Source organism: Balaenoptera borealis (assembly GCF_965194805.1).
Source record: "Balaenoptera borealis genome assembly, chromosome: 1".
Lineage (NCBI taxonomy): Eukaryota > Metazoa > Chordata > Mammalia > Artiodactyla > Balaenopteridae > Balaenoptera > Balaenoptera borealis.
In genome coordinates, this window is record NC_138860.1 from 189,491,132 (window position 1) to 189,512,947 (window position 21,816).

The 21,816-nt window shown below is 39.2% G+C and overlaps 1 protein-coding gene across 2 annotated transcripts in view; it reads left to right on the forward strand.

Annotated features, from left to right (window-relative positions):
- Positions 1-21,816, forward strand: part of DNAJC11 (DnaJ heat shock protein family (Hsp40) member C11) — a 66,329-nt gene that overhangs the window by 745 nt on the left and 43,768 nt on the right. The gene's annotated exons all lie outside the window — the stretch shown is intronic.

Genomic DNA, 21,816 nt, shown 5'->3' on the forward strand with positions numbered 1-21,816 from the left:
CAAGGAAGAGGCTCCCGGACAAATAGTCTCATTTCGGAGGCCCAGGTTAGGAATAAACTCAGGAATAAGCTAGGAAACAAGTGATGCCCCAAGCACGTCCTCGGCATGTGCGCCCGTTTCCTCACCGGATAAAAGATAACACGAGAGAGTCTCACACTGTGTCTGGCACTTAGTAGGGGCCCAGTAAGTTTCCTTTCTTGTTGATTCTACATTTGAGGTCAGCGTGAAGGGCAGGGAGGCTTCCAAGGTCAGGTCATGAGGTGGATTATTTCTCTCTAAACTGCTGGGTTGGGTCTTCCCAGCCCTGCCAGAGAACCTCTAATTTGGGCTTAGGTTTTCCAGTGATCCGAAGTAGCCAAGTCTGGTCTATTCAAGCTTGCGTTGACTGGACTAGAGCTGGTCAAGTCTGTGTTGTCAGTATGACTGCGTGATGTTAATAATAGCTAACATTTTGTGAGGGCTTACTTTGTGCAGGGGCAGGGTGCTGAATGGACACTTGATGTTTTTGCACTTAATTCTCACATCAGACCTTAAAGTAGGCATTCAGATAATTCTTGATTTAAAGCTGAGGAAATGAAGCATAGAGGGATTAAGTAACTTGCCCAAAGCCACACCACTAGAAATCAAGAGAGTCTGGATTCAGCCCTGGGCAGTCTGACTCTGGAATCCCAGTTCTTGACTTCTATGCTGTACTGTCACCCTAGCTTACCAGTCCTCAGACTACAGAGCTGCCGGACTCCTTGGGCACCCCTCATAAGAATCCCTTAAGTGTGTTAGTCACTACTTACTATGGAAACGCCCAAAGAAATATTTTTGGGAATTGTAGATCTTGTTAGGCTGCCATAGGGCCATCTGGAGATTCTTGTAACTAATCAACGGTAAGCCTTTGGCCGTCATTTTTTTCCCTTTGAATGGAGCTATCGGGCTGGTTATTCTTTTTGTTTTGTGTTTTGTTTTGTTTGGCCATGCTGCGCGGCTTGTGGGATCTTAGTTCCCGGACCAGGGATCAAACTCTTGCCCCCTGCAGTGGAAGCACAGAGTCCCGACCACTGGACTGCCAGGGAATTCCCTGGGCTAGTTATTCTTTTTCTCCAGTTCTTAGAAGCAAAGCGGTAAATGAAACCGGCTTTTCTGAAATCAGCCTTTTTTTCCACTCATTTATAGTTAGTCTGGTTATCAGTAATTGAGCAGCCATTTACCTGTTTACCAGGCTTACTGAATCTTAGGCCGCTGCACATGATCAAAAAGATCTAAAATAATAGGCTTGGCCAGAGTCCTAGGTAAACATTTGTCAGAGCTATAAAACTACCAGAGTGTTAGGACCCGTCATTGTTATTGGACTGATGGGTGGAAGCCAAAGAAATATTTCTTAAAAAAAAAAAATTTTTTACCTCTCGGGATGAGTGAAGGCACCTCCACATTTATGGCTGTAGGTGAAATCCCTATGAAACATGTACTCTTGCTTAATCATCTTGTGTTGCCGTTGTCAACAAACGCAGTGTAAAACACCATCCCCTCTGGTGTGGAGATTTTTCTCTCTCAGGGTTCCACTAGAAGAGAAGCTCTGAAGGTGATCTCTGGACTTGATATTTACTAGGATTTTTTGTGAAATTAGAAATCAGCCTGAAGTTGAAATACCATGATTTAGCTGAAGAATGAGAGAAGAAATAGAAGTAATCTTTATTCTTACCTGTGTGGTCAAAAGAAGGTAATAACCCCTGTTGATGTGTTCGCATTCGGGTCTACGGCTTGATGACACTGAAGTGTAACTAGGAGGCGAGGTCCCCTTCCCACCAGCGCTCCAGAGCACCTTCAGAACTCTCGTGTTCAGGAAGTTCAGAGACTTTCCGCCAGGAATCTCAGATGGAAGCAAGCTGACACAAAACCAGGGAACTCTGTTTAAAAGTTTCAGTTTTACAGGCATAATACATGATAATAACAAATGGAGTAATATAGAAATGTCAAAAATCAGCTTAAGAATCTCCCATGCCCATGTTTTAAACTTTAAAATATCCCCTTAAATTGTATCCCTGAGAGTGAAGCAGGCAGCTAGACAGGACTTCCATGACCTTTAATAATTCCCTTTCTCTTAAAAAAGAAAAGAAAACACTCCCTTTCTCTAGTGTTCTGGATTTCCTCTTTGCGGAGTGGAGCCGTTGTCTGCCTGCCACACATTGAGGGGAAGGAGTAGTTTATCATTAACTGGGCACATTGAAACCAGATTGGCATCTCTGGTTTAGGTAGTCAGATGCATCGTCAGCGGCCTGAAATCTAACTGATTTGAGATTTCTGAGATGATTTGCCAAAATTTATTTGGAGAAAGGATTCCTGAAGAGTAAGAGTGAAATTTTCTTGATCTCTATGCTTTTTATAGACATTATAATTGACACATTTTAAACCTGATTTATTCTTAAGCACTTGAGTTTAATTCCTACTTAACCAATGTTGTAGTTGAAAGAGTTTCATTTTTATGCATGTCTGCAACGTTTATAACCTGTTTTAAGATCTCCAGTCCCAGTGGATTGAGCCTTAAAGGAGCCAATCTCCTTTTCAACTTTTAAACACTTTTGAAAAAAAACACAGTCGTTAAATAAAAAATGAACTTAAGTAAAAATGTATTTTCTTGTAGTCCACATATGGAGGTCAGTCTTCTGGGATCTTTATCCTTCCATGACAGCCGTGAAACTAGAAGCATAAAATCAAAACCTAAATAAAAAATGCACTTTCATTCCTTCCCTGGTATAGGGTCTATTGTTCTTTCCACAGTTTTTGGTTGTCTGGGTTTCTCTGGCTGCAGGTTACAGTCACAGAGTGGGGCTAAAACTTCGAGTTTGGACTGCAGATGGGAGGAAAAGGCTAGAGCACTAGAGGAAGGTCTGCTGGTCACAGCCAGGATTGACCTGGGGGACAGAGTCACCCAGCCCCCCAACCAGGATGGCAGGGCCATCCGCAGAAACTGAATGTAAAAGCGTTGGCTAAGCCAGGTGCACACTTCGGTGCCTAAAGCAGTGAGGTGCTGTGTGTTTGTTCTTTCCTTGCTTATCTAACCTGATGGGCAGATAATTTAGTCTTAATGAGGGATGCAAAGGTGGGTCTAAGAAGGTCATTCCTTCAATGAGTTTCCCATCTGCTGCATTAGGTTGGATGTTCACAACAGTGACCCTGCTTAAAGCGAGTGTGCTGGGCAAGTAGCGTGAGCCTTGGGTGTCCAAAAACCTACCTTCCCCGGATGGTAAGGCGTCCTGTCAGTGAGCATGGTCCTGAGGAGCCGGACTCGCAGGCCGCCCTGCCGCCCAGGTAGGCTTGAGCGCGTCATTCAGCCTCGGCGTCTCCTGTCCTGGCCTGCAGCGCACCTCATGGAGGCGGCTCACCGTGGGGCTCTGCGGCCAGACGGCCCGTATTCAAAGCCCAGTTTTACCCCTGGGAGGTTTGTGCCTCTAGGCTAGGAGTTGAACCTTGTTGCTCCCTGTTTTCCTGCATGTTGAAATGTAGGTAATGGGTGAAAATGTATTAAGCACTCACTCTGAGCCAGGCTGTTGTGTATTGGAGCATGAGGGTATGTATAAAGTACCTGGCGAAAGTAGGTATTCAGTTAATAATATTTATTGTTGCTACTTCTTGGATTTTGATAAACGTGAGGTTTCACTAATTTTAAAAAGACATACATGTACATAGAAGGCTTTGGTATGCCTCATCCTGGCTAAATCTGCTACTGTAATAATAAAAAAAATAGTGCCAGAATTTATGAATTAGGTTATGAATTCCCAAAGCTTTCTTCATTCTTTCTGTTCAAAATACTGAGTTTATTCTCTTCAAAAGACGGTTTTCTCTCTGAACTCTTCCTGCAAGGTCATGAGTGTGACTTGGGTGGCGGGCGCAGTGGTTCCCGGAAGCTGGGGTTAAGCATGGGAGTGGAGAGCAGAGCCAAGGGATGATCCCGAAAGACGGTGTCTGGAGTAGAGGCAGAGTGGGACCCACAGATAAACTTGTTGTGAGCTATCAGCTTCGAAGAGGCCAGGCAGAGAGGGGAGGACCTGGCAGAGGCAGGGGTTCTGCTATAGTGACAGCAAGACAACACTGGCGGCCAGGAGGGTTCCCAGGTGGAGCTCAGAGAGGCTTCTGGGGGTCTCCCTGGGGGTGGGGAGGGGACCGTCAGGGTGTCCCGCTAGTTCCAGTGTCATCTCATAATGGGATTAGCAAACACCAGGAGGTTGAATTTTCAAGTTGTTTTCTTCAGTAAACCATAAGCTAGTTACTACCTTTCTGCTTTGGACATTTCAAACAATTGCATCTTGAAATTTTAATACTCCAGTTCTGCATTATCTACCAAAATACCTTTCTTCTTTTTTTTCTTTTTTTCTTAAAGATAATTCAATTGAAAGCTTTTATATTTGCTGTGAGTTCAGTAATAAAACCATGGAGAAGAGAATATGGGACACGCAAGCCGCACGTTTTGCTTGGCTATGGAATTTTAGTATTTACTTCTATTAAACTTACATTTTAATTTTACTTATGTGTTTTATTTATACCCTACTTTGTTCAAGAGAGGATTTAAGACAGCTAACAGAGATGAAAAAATAAAATAGCATAAATGTTTAAAAGGGGGCACCAAAAACAAACAAACGAAAAGGCCATTGGGAATATTGCTGCTTTATTGCCACCGTCATGGCCCATGGGTTATACAGGTCGCACTCCCTTGGAGAAGCTCGTGGCCTGATGGCTGCATCCTGCTTGGCTCTTGGACATTTGGAACCAATTCTGCTTGCAGTGAGTGCACAGTGTTCCCTCCCGGGTTTGCTGGAGCCAGAACATTCTTCAGTAGTAAAATGCCAACAGACATCAAACCACACGAATCCTGCACGAGTGGGCAGGATGTAACAGATGCACTCGGACGAGAAGGAAAAAATAAGCCAAACTCTGGATGTAAAGAGAGGATCCGAACCATCATTTTTGACCCAGAAAGGAACTTGAGTTCGTTTCACTCAGATGCTGGCCTTTTTATTTACTGTCATGTCTCAAAGGCCCCAAATAAACATGGACATGACTAGGAAGAGAAATGAAAACAAAGTTGTACAATGGTAGGAAAGTCTTTTCTAAGCCCTTGGAATGACCTCTAATCAGGAATCAGGATTTCTGCTCCTTTGGCCCATTTGTTCTCGTGTGCTGTTGTCAGCAAGGGGTGTGCCCTGGAGGACGGGACTCCCCATCGGCCCCGCAAACCTTAAAGGTGATGTGGGCCCTGCCTTTTTTCTTTTTTTAGTATTTATAGAGTTCTGTCCTTACCGATTGCCTAGTCCTTTTTTTTTTTTTTTTTTTTTTTTTTTTTTTTTTTTTTTAGTATTTATTTATTTATTTGGCTGTGCCTGGTCTTAGCTGTGGCGTGCGGTATCTTTAGTTGCGGCGTGCAGGATCCAGCACCCTGACCAGGGATGGAACCCAGGCCCCCTGCATGGGGAGCGCAGAGTCTTAACCACTGGACCACCAAGGAAGTCCCACCTAGTCCTTTCTTGAACTTATAATGCCATCTTGGGGATAATGTGTTCTATAAATTTTGTAAGTTTTTTTCCTTCTATGTTAAGTAGAACTTAAGTTTTCTAAGGTTATTCCTAGCTGTAGAAACTTGGAATTGTTTGATCAATCTCCTGTTTAGCTTTTCTGACATATTCACAATTTGATTGTTTCTCTCTTAAGCCCACCTTTTCAAAATGAAGAGTCCTAAAGTGGTGGTAGAAGGCCGACCTCCAAAATCATGAGAAATATAGTGTGTACGTCTGACCCCTATACTCAACACAGGCGGGTTTTAGGGAAGGACAGCTGAGATCACTTAGCCCAGTACCTGGCATTTTGGGCACCTGTGAGCGTGTTGATGATGGTGTGAAAAGGCCAAAGCTGGAGGTGGAGCTACGGAAGAGGTCAGTGGCTTAAAGAGCACAGCCTTTGAAGTCAAGTCCAAGTTTGACTCTCTAGCCCCCTGATATGGGGCAAGTTACTTAACCTCTCTGAGCCTGTTTCTTCATCCATAAAATCCAGACAATAATTTTACTGTCATAGGGCTGTTGGGAGAATGAAGCGAGAATGCACGTTAAGTGCTTAGCATAGTAATGGGCATATTATTATGTAAAGTAAATGCCAGTATATTTTTATTAGTATCATGAGCATAAAAGTTAATAAATGCTCTTACTGATTTGTAGGAATTCTTTATAGAATTTGAGTGAGTCCTTTGTCTGATAGATTAGTATAAATATCTGTCCCCTCTCTGTAGTTTGCCTTTCACTCTCGTAAATGTTCATGAACCGAAGATCGGTTTGAGCCAGGCCACACAAGTTATAATTTCTAGCCAGCTTTTGGGTCAGGGGTACATAATCAGATAAACTTCTCCAACTCAGACAAGTCATTTAGTTAACCTTTTTGATCTTCACTGTTTTTATCTCTAAAATGGGGGTTCCAATACCAATCTCAAGACATTTTATGAGTCTTCAAGTGTTAAATGAGGAAATATCGGTGAAAGTACTTTATTAGCTTTAAGTCTGTGCAAATGCGTTTGTGACACCACTGACAGCCTCGAAATCCCCTTCAGCTTTTGCGATGCTCTCCTTGCCCTCCTTTCTCACGTTGCCAGTTGCTCATTTCCTGTCTTCCTTAGAATTTCCCCAGGTTCAGTCCTCACCAGCTCGGCTGGTTTAAAGTGCTCTGCTTGGGCCCCGCATCTCTGCCTTCTGGCCATTATTGCTTACGTGTTAGAGTCACCTGCCTTTCAAGCCTGGCTGCCTCCCAGGTTCTCCCTAACCCATGCATCCCAGTCAAAACCCCGGATGCTCTTTGGCTTTTCTTCTCCATATAGTATTGAGCCCCTTCTCGACTGTCCTGTAAGCCACTCGGTCTGTGAACCCCCTCGACTCCAGCCGACTTTGACGCCTTCATTTCTGTTTCAACTTCTAGGCTGCCAGCCAGCCCTCATAACCTCAGCCCTGCACTTCTGCTGTAGTTTTCTTCAGGTCTCTCTGGTTTGCCTTCTGTCAGCTTTAGTCAAGCTGTACAAGTTAATATTAACGCACAGTATTGATCACATTTCTCTAGCCAGGAAGCTTTTGTGGCTTCCTGTTGTTTATTGGGTAAGGGTCAAACTCTTGGCTCCATTTTTAAAGCCCCTTACAAATTAGATGTTTTCTATATTTTCTGCCTACTCTGTAGTGATGTTCTGCTTTCTTCCACTGCAAAGCAGGCTCCGTGTGGTCAGGGACCATAGTGGTCTGGTTCGCCATCAGGTCCCTAACAGTGTGCGCACATGACACGTACTTACCAGATGTTTGCCTCATGAATGAGCAGGTGGGTGGATGTCCACATTAATTTGTTACCTACTTCCTGCCTTCTTCTGCGCCTCTACTCTGACCAGTTTGTCAGTGTTCTGTCTCTCCTGGTTCCTCGGGGCATTCTCTTCCTCTGAAATGCCCCAGCCTGTTGTTGGTACCAAAGCAAATTGAATCCACCTTTTGCATTCCCATTCAGACCCCACTGCCTCCACGAAGTTTTCTCTGCATTCTGACAGCACTGAACTTACGTCTTTATCGTTAATATTAGCATTTTTGTTATATATTGTTTAGTTAAATCCATGTGTCTGGGGTTTTAGGGAACACGCACACACACACCTCCCGCTAGTTTATAATCTCCTTGAGGGCAGGGATGACATATTTCTTTTGTACCTCCTGTGGTACTTAGAGTAGGGTTGACATTCAGTAAATATGCTGGCTTGAAATGATGAATATTTGCTAACACCATACTCACCTTGTCCGGGTGCATTTTACTTTGTGGAAAACCTGTATTGAGGAACACATTGCACTTTTGGCAATAAATCATTCTAGAGGAATTTACTGGAAGGAGTTTATCAACTATCAGTTTGGTAAATCTAAACTGTCACTTATGAAAATTGTTTAAAGTCAGGTACCAGAGGATGAGAGCAAATTCAAACACATGCCTTTATGCTCGGGCCCCAGTGTAAGCCAAGGACCGTGCAGACTAAGTTCGAGGTTGAATACCATGTGAGAAGAGGAAAGAACGCCTTTCCCTTGTCCTTTCTCGTCTGGCAGATATTATCTTCCTCTTATGTTTTTTTTTTGCAGTGAGAAAAGGTTACTTGTTTATCATGTTTTGTACTAGCACCAATAATATTTGTAAAAGTAAATAGCTTCAGATGGATTAGATTTATTTTTGTACAGTTCTTCTTCCTTTTGTCAGTTAAGTGGAGCTGAGTTTTTACAGTCGGCACAGGTTAGTTTCTGTTGAAATTCTGTTCTATTTGTGATGCTCCTTACAAAGATGAGTCAGGCAGAATGACTTGGTACCGTCTGCGTCATACTTGACGTTGAGGGTGAGTCCGCATACATTGTTGGGGTCTGTTATGTTTGTGCATGAACCCCATGTGCAGGAACTTATTTCCACATCCTCCAAAGATGTTTCCACATGTAAATGAAAAGGGTAGAAGACTGTGTTGAGCAGGGAAAATGGCATCAGAAGAGGGTAGGGCTGTGTATGAGAGCAGCTCTATTGTCTGAAGCTTCAGACTGTGTAGCGGGAACCTTTACAAAAACTGGTCTCTTAGTATAATCAGTATCTGCTCAGTGACACCAAATAATCTGTGACACCCTTTCTCTTCATGAAGCAGCTCTTGCTCAGCAGAAAATACCCATGCTGTCTTGGTGTTAATTAGCTCTGAAATCTGCTTTTTCCTTTAAATCATATGAGCACCAAGTATCATAAAAAATTACAGCCTTTTATTAGCTGATGCAGTTTATTTCAGTCAGATTGTCTTGGAACATATGGACAGTCATGAATCTTCAATTGTGGTAATTAGGCAAACCCCCCAAAATCCAGTAGAATATAGTTTGTTGAGACTTTGTTGCTGAGATGCACTAATATAGATACAGCCTGGAAGTTTGAACTTGAAACTTTTAGGCTTCAGCAACAAAAAGCCTGGTGGCTTTACTTTTCTTAAAGTGAAGGTATGAGGTATAATTTAGTTGTCACTTGCATACCCTTATTAGGTCTTCAAAGTATTGAATTAAATATCATTGTAGGGACTTCCCTGGTGGTCCAGTGGCTAAGACTCTGTGCTCCCAATGCAGGGGACCCAGGTTCGATCCCTGGTCAGGGAACTAGATCTCGCATGCCACAACTAAGACCCGGTGCAGCCAAATAAATAAATAAATAAATTTTAAATAAATAAATAAATAAATATCATTGTAGTAGTTAGATGTTCTCTACACCAAACATTATTGGCTCTTAACTAGCGAGGGGGCTGCACTTCCTAGTCCCCTAGCGGTTGGGTGGGGTCACGTGACCCTTTCTAACCAGTGGTGTGAGTGGAAATAATGTGTGTCCTGCTCAGGTTGAGGTACTTCAAGGCCAGGCCAGCCGGAGAGTCTCATGCTCTTCCCTCTGCCTCCATGACTGGCAGGGTTCCAAAGGGTGTCTGTCTTGTCTACCTGGGACCTGAGGACATTGCCAAGCAGAGAACTAGCTGACCTGAGATGGACATGTAATGTGAGGGAGAAATAAACCTTTGGAATTTTTGGATGGTTTGTTAACCATGGTATCACCAACCCAGCAGTTCTCAAACTTTTTGCTGTCAGGGCCTCTTTACATTCTTAAATTATTGAGGTTCCCAAAGAGCTTTTGTTTATATGGGTTATAACTATCAATATTTAATAATAAGACACAGAGTGTACTTACTTCTTGTATTTCAGTACAGGCACAAGGAAGACTTGAGGATTTCAAAATAACTACGTATTCCACAACAATGAGGTTACAGATACACAGATAGCATAGCAGATATAAGGAAAGATAGCAAGTATGCAGCAAAAGAACTTAGAATCAGTTGAGTTAATCTCTGAAAACTCACGTGTTTATACCATAAAGTTACCACCTTAGAAATTTCTAGAAAACAGGAAACTATACAAGTACACAATTCATTAACCATCAGAACAATGATATCATACATCATGTAGCCTCAAGAAAATCCCACTATACTCTCATGAGAGAATGAGAAAAAGGCAAATAAAATCTTAGTATTATTATGAAAATAGTTTTGACCTGTGGACCCCCTGAAAGGGTCTCAGGGACTCCCAGGGGACCCCACACCACACTTAAGAACCATTGACCCAGCCCATCCTGATGGATACAGTCATGGTTCAGACATACTGATGTTCCTCACGTGCTGTAGCTTACTTAGCTAAATGAAGGTAGAAAATAAAAGCAGAGTGGCCGTATACTCTGAATATGTGCACATTGATTGCAGAGATGGTCTCCATCAACTAGAAATTAAATAAGTGAAAATGTAGCAGTGTCTTCAATTGCCTAATTATCTAAGGGAAGCAAATACAATGAAATTGTCGTCAGGAGACTTTTCTAAGCGTGATACCACAGCAGAAATCAGAAAAGAGAGAATTGATAGGTTTGATTTTGTAAAAATGAGAAATATCTGTGTTTATTAAAGGAAAATAACTAAAGCCTAAAAAAAAAATTATAAACACAGTTAACAGACTCAAAAGGAATCTAATATATTTGATAAAAATTCATATTTTTAATATATATAAGGAACTCTTGGAATCAAAAAGAAAAAGATGAATACCATAATAGGAAAACAGTACAAAGGAAACAAATAGAAGAAATCTAAAATGCAAATAAGGGACTTCCCTGGCCGTCCTGTGGTTAAGACTTCGCCTCAGGGAGCTAAGATCCCACATGCCTCGCGGCCAAAAAACCAAAGCAGAAGCAATATTGTAACAAATTCAATAAAGACTTTAAAAATGGTGCACATCAAAAAAAAAATCTAAAAAAATGAAATAAAATGCAAATACGTGTATGGAAAAAATGTCACCCTCACTAGTAAAAAAAGAAATGCAAGTTAAAACAAGGCTTTTTTTTGTTAGTTTTGTTTTTTCTCTACCAGATTGACAAAGATTTTTTTTTTCTTTTTAATGATAGTATTGAGCTCTGATAAGATGGAAATCCGTTAGCCCACCCAGCCAGGAGGCAGGAGGATTCTCCTTTGGAGGAGTTGAGCCAGAGAGACTCTGGAGCCTGGACATAGACAGTAAAGGGTGAGAGTGGCCCCCTAACAAAGGCAGGGGGGTGCATTAGTGTTTGCATGGTGAGACTTCTGGCTTTTCTTCCTATATTCTCTCGTCTCTCCCCTGAAGGAACTAGCCCATCAAAAAGAAAAGACTGCCAAATGAAACTTCTAGGTTCCCTCCCAGGCATTTCACAGAGAAGCTCATCACATGACAAGACCTGTTCACACATACAGAGCTTCCAGATAGCTTCTTAGTATCTTACTATGAAGTGTAAGTCAATTGCCAAAGAATGTCAAATGTTTGAGGGAAGGCTCCAGCGTGAAATTCTGAGATCATGCAGACAGCAAGGAGAAACTAGAAGGAAGCAGACAATGCAGGGAGTTTGGAAACTAGATCATCTTCAGATAGATAAGATACTACACGTAAGAAATAAGAACAAGGTGATATATCAAAGAGCAATACTGTATAAAAAGAGAGGGAGCTCTTGGAAATTAAAAATAAGATAACAAAAAATTCTATGGAAGGGTTGGAAGATAAAGATGAGGAAATATGCACAAAAGTAAAACTTAAAAACTAGAAGATCAGTTCTTAGCCATGAAGTAAAGTAAAATGAGGGGGAAGACATTATGAAACAATTAATATGAGAATATTTCTCAAAAGATAGGAGACTATAGGTTAAAAAAGGCCATTCAGATAACTAGCATAGTGGATGGGGGAGAAAAGGACCCCCATACTAAAGGAAATCATAGGTTAAAGAGAGAGTCCTAAAAGTTTCCAAACAGGTCGCAAACAAAGGACTGGAATTGGAAAGACATTAGGTATCTCACCAGTAGTACTGTAAACTAGAAGACAGTGGAGCAATGTAATAAAAATCCTGAGGGAAAGTTATTTCCAAGCTAGAGTTCTATACCCAGCCAACTATTCGTTAAGTATAAAGACAGATTATAGGAACATTCTGAGATATACAAAGCCTAAAAAATTTTTCCTCCCAACCAATCTTTTATTTCTGTTATCTAATTTTTAATTTCCAAGAGCTCCTTCTTCTTTTGAGAATATCTGTAAAGGAAACTACTGGAGATTGAGCTCCACCAAAATGAAGAAGAAAACTAAGAAAGAGAAAGGCACAGGATACAGAAAAGAGATACCAACACAGGAAAGATACCCAGGAAGATGGTGACAGGAAGTCCTAAGATGAAGTTTGTTTAGCAAGCCTAACAACCAGAACAGGGCAGAGAGCTCTTGGAGGAATGCCTCTTAGAGGGAAAAAAAAAAAATCAAAGTGATGTGCTATTTGATATTTTCATATTGAGAGGAATATTAGAAGTCTTTAAGAAGTATACTGTGAAGAGTTGGAGAAGAATCGTAACAGAGCCATAGAAAGCTAAAGCAAATGAAAAAGATGAGGCAATTGTTAACTCCAGGAAAAATAAAAAGTAGTTCAAGAAAAGAAATGTAATCATAGTATACTGTTTGATTCAGCTTTGAACTATATTTACAGTCATAATTAAAACTAAACTAATTAAAAAGAAAAACTGTGCATTGATTTGATCCAAAGTTGTGATAATTACATAGAAGGGAGGGGAAAGATAAGCACAAGGAAGTGGAAGAGAACTAAATTCTCTTAAATTAAGTCTAAAATTTTAAAATTAAGGATATGAGTATATTTAGAAATAAAATGAGAAAAATGCTAAAAGATTTAAAAGTGCTTGCATCTGAGGAGTGGGAGTGAATGCTGTTTTGGGTTATAAGTCTAGTAGTTTTATTTATAAACTGTTTACATAGTCCTTGGATAAAATTAAATTTTTTAATTTAAAATAATTAAATGGTAAATACTTTCTGGAGATCAGTTCAGAAGACTAAAATGGAAGTCTTATACCCTTTTATCCAACAATTTTAGAAACTTATTTTCAAAAAGATAATCATGCATACACACAAAGTTTTAGCTATAGGGATGTCCACTGCAGCCTTTTTAAAACAAATGAAAATTGTTAATAGAAGATTGTTATATAAGCTGTAATAACGGCATTTAAAATGGTGTAGAAAACATTTAATGACCAATAAAACCCGAAAAACCAAAACTCCACAAGACCTTTAACTGAAAAAACAGGTTATACAATTATATTGTAGAAGAAATACAATTTTATTTTTAAATATATTTTTCTTACCTGTATTTTCAATTTTATCTATGATGAATATATTTTTCTAATAAGAAAAAAATATTTTTAAGGTAATTCAGTTAGGAAAAAACTAGCATTTGACTCATTTCTTTAACCTCTTTAACCAAAGGAATTGATGCCATTTTTATAATCTATGCTTCTGACAAAGTTGCTCTTCATATTTTTGAAAATGAAGTTTATTTTTGCTCCACATCCTCACCAACACTTAATATTCTCAGTCTTTTTCATTTTAGTCATTCTAGTGGTTGTTAATAGTATCTCGTGTTTTTAATTTGCATTTCCCTAATGACTAACAGTGTTGAATGTCTTTTCATGTACTTGTTCACCATTCCTATATCATCTTTTGTTGACGTTTCTGTTTACATCTTTTACTCATTATCGTATCAGGTTGTTTATCTTCTTCAGTTGTGAGAGATCATTGTATATTCCAAATACAAATCTATGAGACAGATATTTTACAAATATTTTTCTTTTATTATCCTATATAGGAAATCTTTAACTCGAAGTTACAAAGATTATCTCCTATGTTGTCTTTTAGAAGCTTTACGGTTTTAGCTTTCACATTTGTGTCCTTTTTTCAATTCTCAGGTTTTGTTGGGTTTTTGGTTTTTTCAATTTTTTAACTTGTAAGATACATATAACATAAAATTTACCATCTTAGCCATTTTTAAGTATACAGTTCAGTGATATTAAATGCTTACATATTGTTGTGCATCTGCCACCACCATTTATATCTCCTGAACTCGTTTCATCTTGTAAAACTCAAACTCTATACCTGTTAAACAGTATATACCTGTTAAACAGTAAGTAAAATTATACAGTATTTCTCTTTTTGTGACTGGCTTATTTCACTTAATATAATGTTCTCAAGGTTCATCCATGTTGCAGCACATGTCAGAATTCCCTGCCTTTTTAAGGCTGAATAATATTCAATTGTATTTATATACCATATTTTGCTTATCCATTCATCTGTTGATGGGTACTTGGGCTGCTTCCACATTTTAGCTGTTGTGAATAATGCTGCTCTGAATATGAGTGTACAAATATCTGTTCAAAACCCTGCTTTCAGTTCTTTCGGGTATTTACCCAGAAGTGGAATTGCTGGATTGTATGGTAAATCTGTTTTTAATTTTTTTAAGGAACTGCCATACTATTTCCCATAAAAGCTCTACCATTTTACATTCCTACCAACAATGCACATGAGTTCCAATTTCTCCACATCTTTGCCAACACTTGTTTGTTTTTTTGTTTATAGTAGCCAGCCTAATGGGTGTGGAGTGGTATCTCACTGTGGCTTTGACTTGTATTTCCCTAATGTTAGTGATGTGGAGCATCTTTCCATGCGCTTTTGGCCATTCATATATGTTCTTTGATATATGAATGTCTGTCTAAGTCCTTTGCCATATTTGAATCAGATTGTTTTTGTTGAGTTTTAGGAATTCTTTATATATTCTAGATATTAATCTCTTATCAGATATACTATTTGCAAATATTTTCTCCCATTCTGTAGGTTGTTTTTTCACTTTCTTGATGGTATCCTTTGATTCATAAAAGTTCTTGATTTTGGTGAAGTCCAATTTGTCCATTTTTTCTTTTGTTGTATGTGCCTTTGGTGTTGTATCCAAGAAATCATTGCCAAATCCGATGTCATGAAGCTTTTGCTCTATATTTTCTTCTAAGAGTTTTATAGTTTCAGCTCTTATGTTTAGGTCTTTGATCCATTTTGGGTGGATAAACTAATAAACGGATTCAGCAAAAGTTGCAGGATACAAAGTCAACACACAAAAATCAGTCACATTAGTTTTTGTACATGGTGTTAGGTAAGGGTCTTCATTCTTTTCATGGGGATATTCAGTTATCCCAGTACCATTTGTTGAAAAGACTATCCTTTCCCTATTGAATAGTCTTGGCATGCTTGTCAAAAATAATTTGACAGTTTGTGTGAGGGTTTAGTTCTGGGCTCTCTATTCTATTCCATTGGTCTATATGTCTGTCTTTATGCCGATATCAATCTGTTTTGATTACTGTAGCTTTGTTGTAAATTTTAAAATACAGAAGTGTGAGTCCCCCATCTTTGTCCTTTTTCAAGATTGTTTTGGCTTTTGGGATCCCTTGAGATTCCATGTGAATTTTAGAAGGGACTTTTCTATTTCTGTGAAAAATGTCATTGGGATTTTAATAGGGATTGAATTGATTCTGTTAGTTGCTTTGCATAGTAGTGACATTTTAATAATATTAAGTCTTCCAATCCATTAATATAAAGTATCTTTCTGTTTATTTATATCATCTTAATTTCTTTATATAAGTCTTTTAAGTTTAAGTTAATTCTTAAGTTTTTTGTTTCTTTGTTTTTGATGCTATTGGAAATGGAACTGTTTTCTTCATTTCCTTTTCAGATTGTTTATTGTTCATGTATAGAAATGCAGCTAATTTTTGTGTGTTGACTTTGTATCTTGCAACTTTGCTGAACTCATTTGTTAGTCCTAACAAGGTTTTGTGTATGTGTGGAATTTTTATAGAGTTTTCTACATATAAGATAATATCATCTGCAAAAAGAGATAATTTTATTTCTTTTCCAATTTGGATACCTTTTATTTCTTTTTTTACCTAATTGCTCTGGCTAGGACTTCCAGTGCAGTGTTGAATAGAAGTGGTGAGAACAGACATTCATACCTTGTTCCTGATCTTAGAGGAGAAGCTTTCAGTCTTTCACCACTGAGTATGATGTTTGCTTTGAATTTGTCTTCTTCAGCTGTAAGAGCTCTTCATGGCTTTTAGTTTCTTTTAGTCTCCTTCTGTTGCTAGTTTGCTGAGTGTTTTTATGATGAAGATGTGTTGAACTTTGTCAGTGCTTTTTCTGCAACAGTTGAGATGATCATGGTTTCTATGAATATGGTATATTATATTGATCAATTTTCATACATGGAACTATCGTTGCATTCCAAGAATAAATCCCACTTGGTCGTAATGTATATCCTTTTAATATGCTGCTGAACTCTGCTGATATTTTGTTGAGGATTTCTGCATCTATGTTCATAAGGGATATTGGTCTATAGTTTTCTTTTTTGTGTGGTGTCTTTGTCTGGCTTGGGCATCAGGGTAATAGTGGCCTCATAGGATGAGTTTGAAAGTGTTCCCTCTTCAATATTTTGGAAAAGTTTGAGAATTGATATTAGTTCTTCTTTAAATGTCTGGAAGAATTCACCAGTGAATCCATCAGGTCCAAGGCATTTCTTTGTCAAGAGGTTTTTGATTACTAATTCAATCTCTTTACTAGTTATAGGTCTATTCAGATTTCCTATTAGATCATGATTCAGTCTTGGTAGATTTTGTATTTCTAGTCATTTGTCCATTTCATCTAAGTTTTCCAATTTTTCTATTTCTGTAGAATCAGTAGTAATATCTCCACTTTGATTTCTGATTTTAGTAATTTGAGTCTTCTTTCTTTTTTTCCTTAGTCTAGCCAAAGGTTTGTCGATTGTGTTGTCTTTTTGAAGAACCAACGTTTTTTCACTAATTCTTTCTATTGTTTATCTGTTCTCTATTTATCTCTGCTCTAATCTTTATGATTTCCTTCTCCTGCCAGCTTCAAGTTTAGTTTTTCTTCTTTTTCTAGTTTCTTTTTTTTTTCTTTTATTTATTTTTTAATTAATTTTTATTAGAGTATAGTTGATTTACAAAGTTGGATTAGTTTCTGCTGTACAGCAAAGTGAATCAGTCATATATATACAGATATCCACACTTTTGTAGATTCTATTCCCATATAAGTCATTACAGAATATTGAATAGAGTTCCCTGTGATACACAGTAGGTTCTTATTGGCTATCTATTTTATATATAGTAGTGTGTATATGTCAATCCCAATCTCCCAATTTATCCCTCCCCCTCACCCCTTTGCCTCTTGGTAATCATAATTTTGTTCTCTACCTCCGTGGCTCTATTTCTGTTTTGTAAGTAGGTTCATTTGTACCATTTTTTTTAGATTCCACATATAAGCAAAATATATTTGTCTTTCTCTGTCTGACTTACTTCACTCGGTATGACAGTCTCTAGGTCCGTCCATGTCGCTGCAAATGACATTATTTCGTTCTTTTCTAGTTTCTTAAAAGTTGTAAAGTTAGGGACTTCCCTGGTGGTGCAGTGGTTAAGAATCCACCTGCCAGTTCAGGGGATACGGGTTCGAGCCCTGGTGCAGGAAGATCCCACATGCCGCGGAGCAGCTAAGCCCGTGCACCACAACTACTGAGCCTGTGCTCTAGAGCCCGCGAGCCACAACTGCTGAGCCCACGTGCCACAACTACTGAAGCCCGTGCACCTAGAGCCCATGCTTCGCAACAAGAAAAGCCACCACAATGAAGAGTAGCCCCCGCTCGCCACAACTAGCGAAAGCCCACACGCAGCAACAAAGACCCAACGCAGCCAAAAAAAAAAAAAAGTTGGAAAGTTAGTTGTTGATTTGATATTTCCTTTTTCCATGCTGCGCAGCTTGAGTGATTTTAGTTCCCTGACCAGGGATTGAAACCGGGCCCTTGGCAGTGAGCGTGTAGAGTCCTAACCACTGGACTGCCAGGGAATTGAGATTTCTTGTTTTTTAATGTAAACGTTTATAGCTATAAACTTCCCCCTTAGCACTGCATCCCATATGTTTTGGTATGTTGTGTTTCGTTTTCATTCATCGCTAAGTATTTTCTAATTTCCCTTGTGATTTTTTTTCTTTGATCTATTGGTCGTTTAAGAGTGTATTGTTTGTTACAAATTTGTGTCTTTTCCAGTTTTCCTTATGTAATTGATTTCTAATTTCATCCCATTGTGGTTGGAGAGGATACTTTGTATGATATCTTTTTTTTTTAATAAATTTATTTATTTTATTTATTTATTTTTGGCTGCGTTGGGTCTTCGTTGCTGCACGCGGGCTTTCTCTAGTTGCGGTAAGCGGGGGCTACTCTTCGTTGCGGTGCACGGGCTTCTCATTGCGGTGGCTTCTCTTTGTTGAGGAGCACGGGCTCTTCGCATGTGGGCTTCAGTAGTTGTGGCACGCGGGCTCAGTAGTTGTGGCTCGTGGGCTCCAGAGTGCAGGCTCAGTAGTTGTGGTGCACGGGCTTAGTTGCTCTGCAGCATGTGGGATCTTCCTGGACCAGGGCTCAAACCCATGTCCCTTGCATTGGCAGGCAGATTCTTAACCACTGCGCCACCAGGGAAGTCCCTTATAACCTTTTTTGATTTAATGTCTGTTCTGTCTGATATTAGTATAGCCACCCGTGCTCTATTTTGGTTACTATTTGCAAGGCATGTCTCTTTCCATCCTTTCACTTTCAACCTGTTTGTGTCTTTAAATCTCAATTGAGTCTTTTGTTGATAACGTATAGTGTGGTCATGTGTTTTCATCCATTCTGCCAGTCTCTGTCATTTGATTAAGGAATTTAATCTATTGACATTTAAAGTAATTACTGATAAGAGGGACTATTTCTGTCACTTTGCTATTTGTTTCCTTTTTTTTTAATTTATTTATTTATTTATTTTTGGCTGTGTTGGGTCTTCGTTTCTGTGTGAGGGCTTTCTCTAGCTGTGGCAAGCAGGGGCCACTCTTAATCGCGGTGCTCGGGCCTCTCACTGTCGCAGCCTCTCTTGTTGCGGAGCACAGGCTCCAGACGCGCAGGCTCAGTAATTGTGGCTCACGGGCCCAGCTGCTCCGCGGCGTGTGGGATCTTCCCAGACCAGGGCTCGAACCCGTGTCCCCTGCATTGGCAGGCGGATTCTCAACCACTGCACCACCAGGGAAGCCCTGCTGCTATTTGTTTTCTGTGGGCCGTTTTGTTTGTCCCTCATGTCCCACATAACTGTCTTTTGTGTTTAGCTGATTTTTTGTAGTGAAATGTTTTAATTCACCTCTCGTTTCCTTTTATGTATATTCTATAACTATTTCCTTTGTGGTTGCATTTAACACCTCAAATTGCATTTAACATCCTAAAGTTATAACAGTCTAATCTGAATTTATACCAGCTTAACTTCAATAATGTACCAAAACTCTGTTCTTTTACAGCTCTGTCCCACCTCTTTCAGTTATTGATGTCATAAAATTGCATTTTTATATATTGTATGTCTAAAAAATAAGCTAATGATCTTTTTTTTTTTAATTTATTTATTTATTTATTTATTTTTGGCTGTGTTGGGTCTTCGTTTCTGTGCGAGGGCTTTCTCTAGCTGTGGCAAGCGGGGGCCACTCTTCATCGCGGTGTGCGGGCCTCTCACTGTTGCGGCCTCTCCCGTTGCGGAGCACAGGCTCCAGACACGCAGGCTCAGTGGTTGTGGCTCATGGACTTAGTTGCTCCGTGGCATGTGGGATCTTCCCAGACCAGGGCTCGAACCCGTGTCCCCTGCATTGGCAGGCAGATTCTTAACCACTGCGCCACCAGGGAAGCCCAATCATTTTTTATAATACGTTAGTCTCTTAAATTATGTAGAAACAAAATGTGAAATTACAAGCCAGAGTTATAAGACGAGCTCTTAGATTAATCTTTTTTTTTTAAATGTGTTAGTCTCTTAAATCATTGAGAAAACAAGATGTGGAGTTATAAACCATTTTTATAATAACTCTAGCTTTTATAATTGCCCATGTATTTGCCTTTACTGAGATCTTTATTTCTTCATGTGGCTTTGAGTTACTGTCTGGTGTCCTTTCATTTCACCTGGCAGGACTCCCTTGAGCATTTCTTGCAGGCAGGTCTAGTATCTCACAGTAAGGGTCAAGGTTCACATTTTTGCGTATGAATATTCCCTTCTTCTAGCATCATTCATTGAAGAACTATCTTTTCCCCATTGCACTACCTTATATTGCACACCTTTGTCAAAAATCAACTGACTATATATATAGGGGTCTATTTGTAGACTCACTTCTGTTCCACTGATTTGTGTATCTGTTCTTTTACTGGTACCACCCTGTCTTGATTACCATAGCCATATAATAAATCTTTTCTCTTTTTATTTTTTATAAATTTATTTATTTTATTATTTATTTTTATTTTTGGCTGCGTTGGGTCTTCAGTGCTCTGTGTGGACTTTAGTTACGGCGAGCGGGGGCTACTCTTCATTGCGGTACGCGGGCTTCTCATTGCGGTTGCTTCTCTTGTTGGGAGCACAGGCTCTAGGCTTGCGGGCTTCAGTAGTTGTGGCATGTGGGCTCAGTAGTTGTGGCTTGTGGACTCTAGAGCGCAGGCTCAGTAGTTGTGGTGCACGGGCTTAGTTGCTCTGCAGCATGTGGGATCTTCCCGGGTCAGGGCTCGAACCCGTGTCCCTTGCATTGACAGGCGGATTCTTAACCACTGCGCCACCAGGGAGGCCCCCATATGATAAATCTTAAAGTCCAGTAATGTGAGTCCTCCAGTTCTTCTTCAAAGTTATTTTGGTTAGTAAAATAACTAGGAAAGTAAATTTCTTTTTGCTCCATATCATTTTTCCATATAAATTTTAGAATTGGCTTGTCAGTTTCTACCAAAAAAAGCTGGGATTTTCACTGGATTGCATTGAATCTATAGGTTGCTTTGGGGAAATCTGACATCTGAACAATACTGAATCTGCTGATGCATGAAGGCAGCTTATCTCTCCATTATTTTTGGTCTTCTTTAATTTCTTTCAGCAGTGCATTGTAGTTTTCAGTGTATGGGTCTTGCAGTTGTTAAATTTATCTCTAAGTAGTTCATGTTTGTTAATGATACTTTAAATGGTATTGTCCTTTTAAGTTTCAATTTTTAGTATATAGAAATAAATTGTATGGGAAGGGGGAGGGGTGAGATGTGACAGGGTGAGAGAGTGTCATGGACATATATACACTGCCAAATGTAAAATAGATAGCTAGTGGGAAGCAGCCGCATAGCACAGGGACGGTGCTTTGTGACCACCAAGAGGGGTGGGATAGGGAGGGAGATGCAAGAGGGAAGAGATATGGGAACATATGTATATGTATAACTGATTCACTTTGTTATAAAGCAGAAACTAACACACCATTGTAAAGCAATTATACTTCAGTAAAGATGTTTTAAAAAAAATTAAATTAAATTAAATTTTTTAAAAAAAGAAATAAATTGATGTTTGCCTGTTGATCCTGTATCCCATGACCTTGCTAAAATCACTTAGTAGGTTTTTTTTGTAGATTCTTTATGATTTTCTACATAGACAACATCTGCATATACAGATATTTTTATTTTTTAATATGTTTGCCTTGAATTTCTTTTTTGTGCTTTATTGCATTTTTGTATTGTATAGCATCTAATCCAACAGCTTTAACAGACCACTAAACTCTACAGGTCTCTAGGGACCTTTTCACTATGAATCTTATGGTACATAAAGGTTGAATTTATAATAGATTTACTTTCCATTGAAATTATAACCAGATGATTGAGATGATGAAACTTTTCACACTTAAAGCACAATACATCTCTTAATTTTATAATGAATTTTAGAAACAAGTACGTAACTTTAGGCATCGTTTTTAATGATATCACATATTTTGAAATGATATCAGTGTTTTTACGATAGTGAAAGAGTTTATCATTTACGAAATATCGAACCAGTGA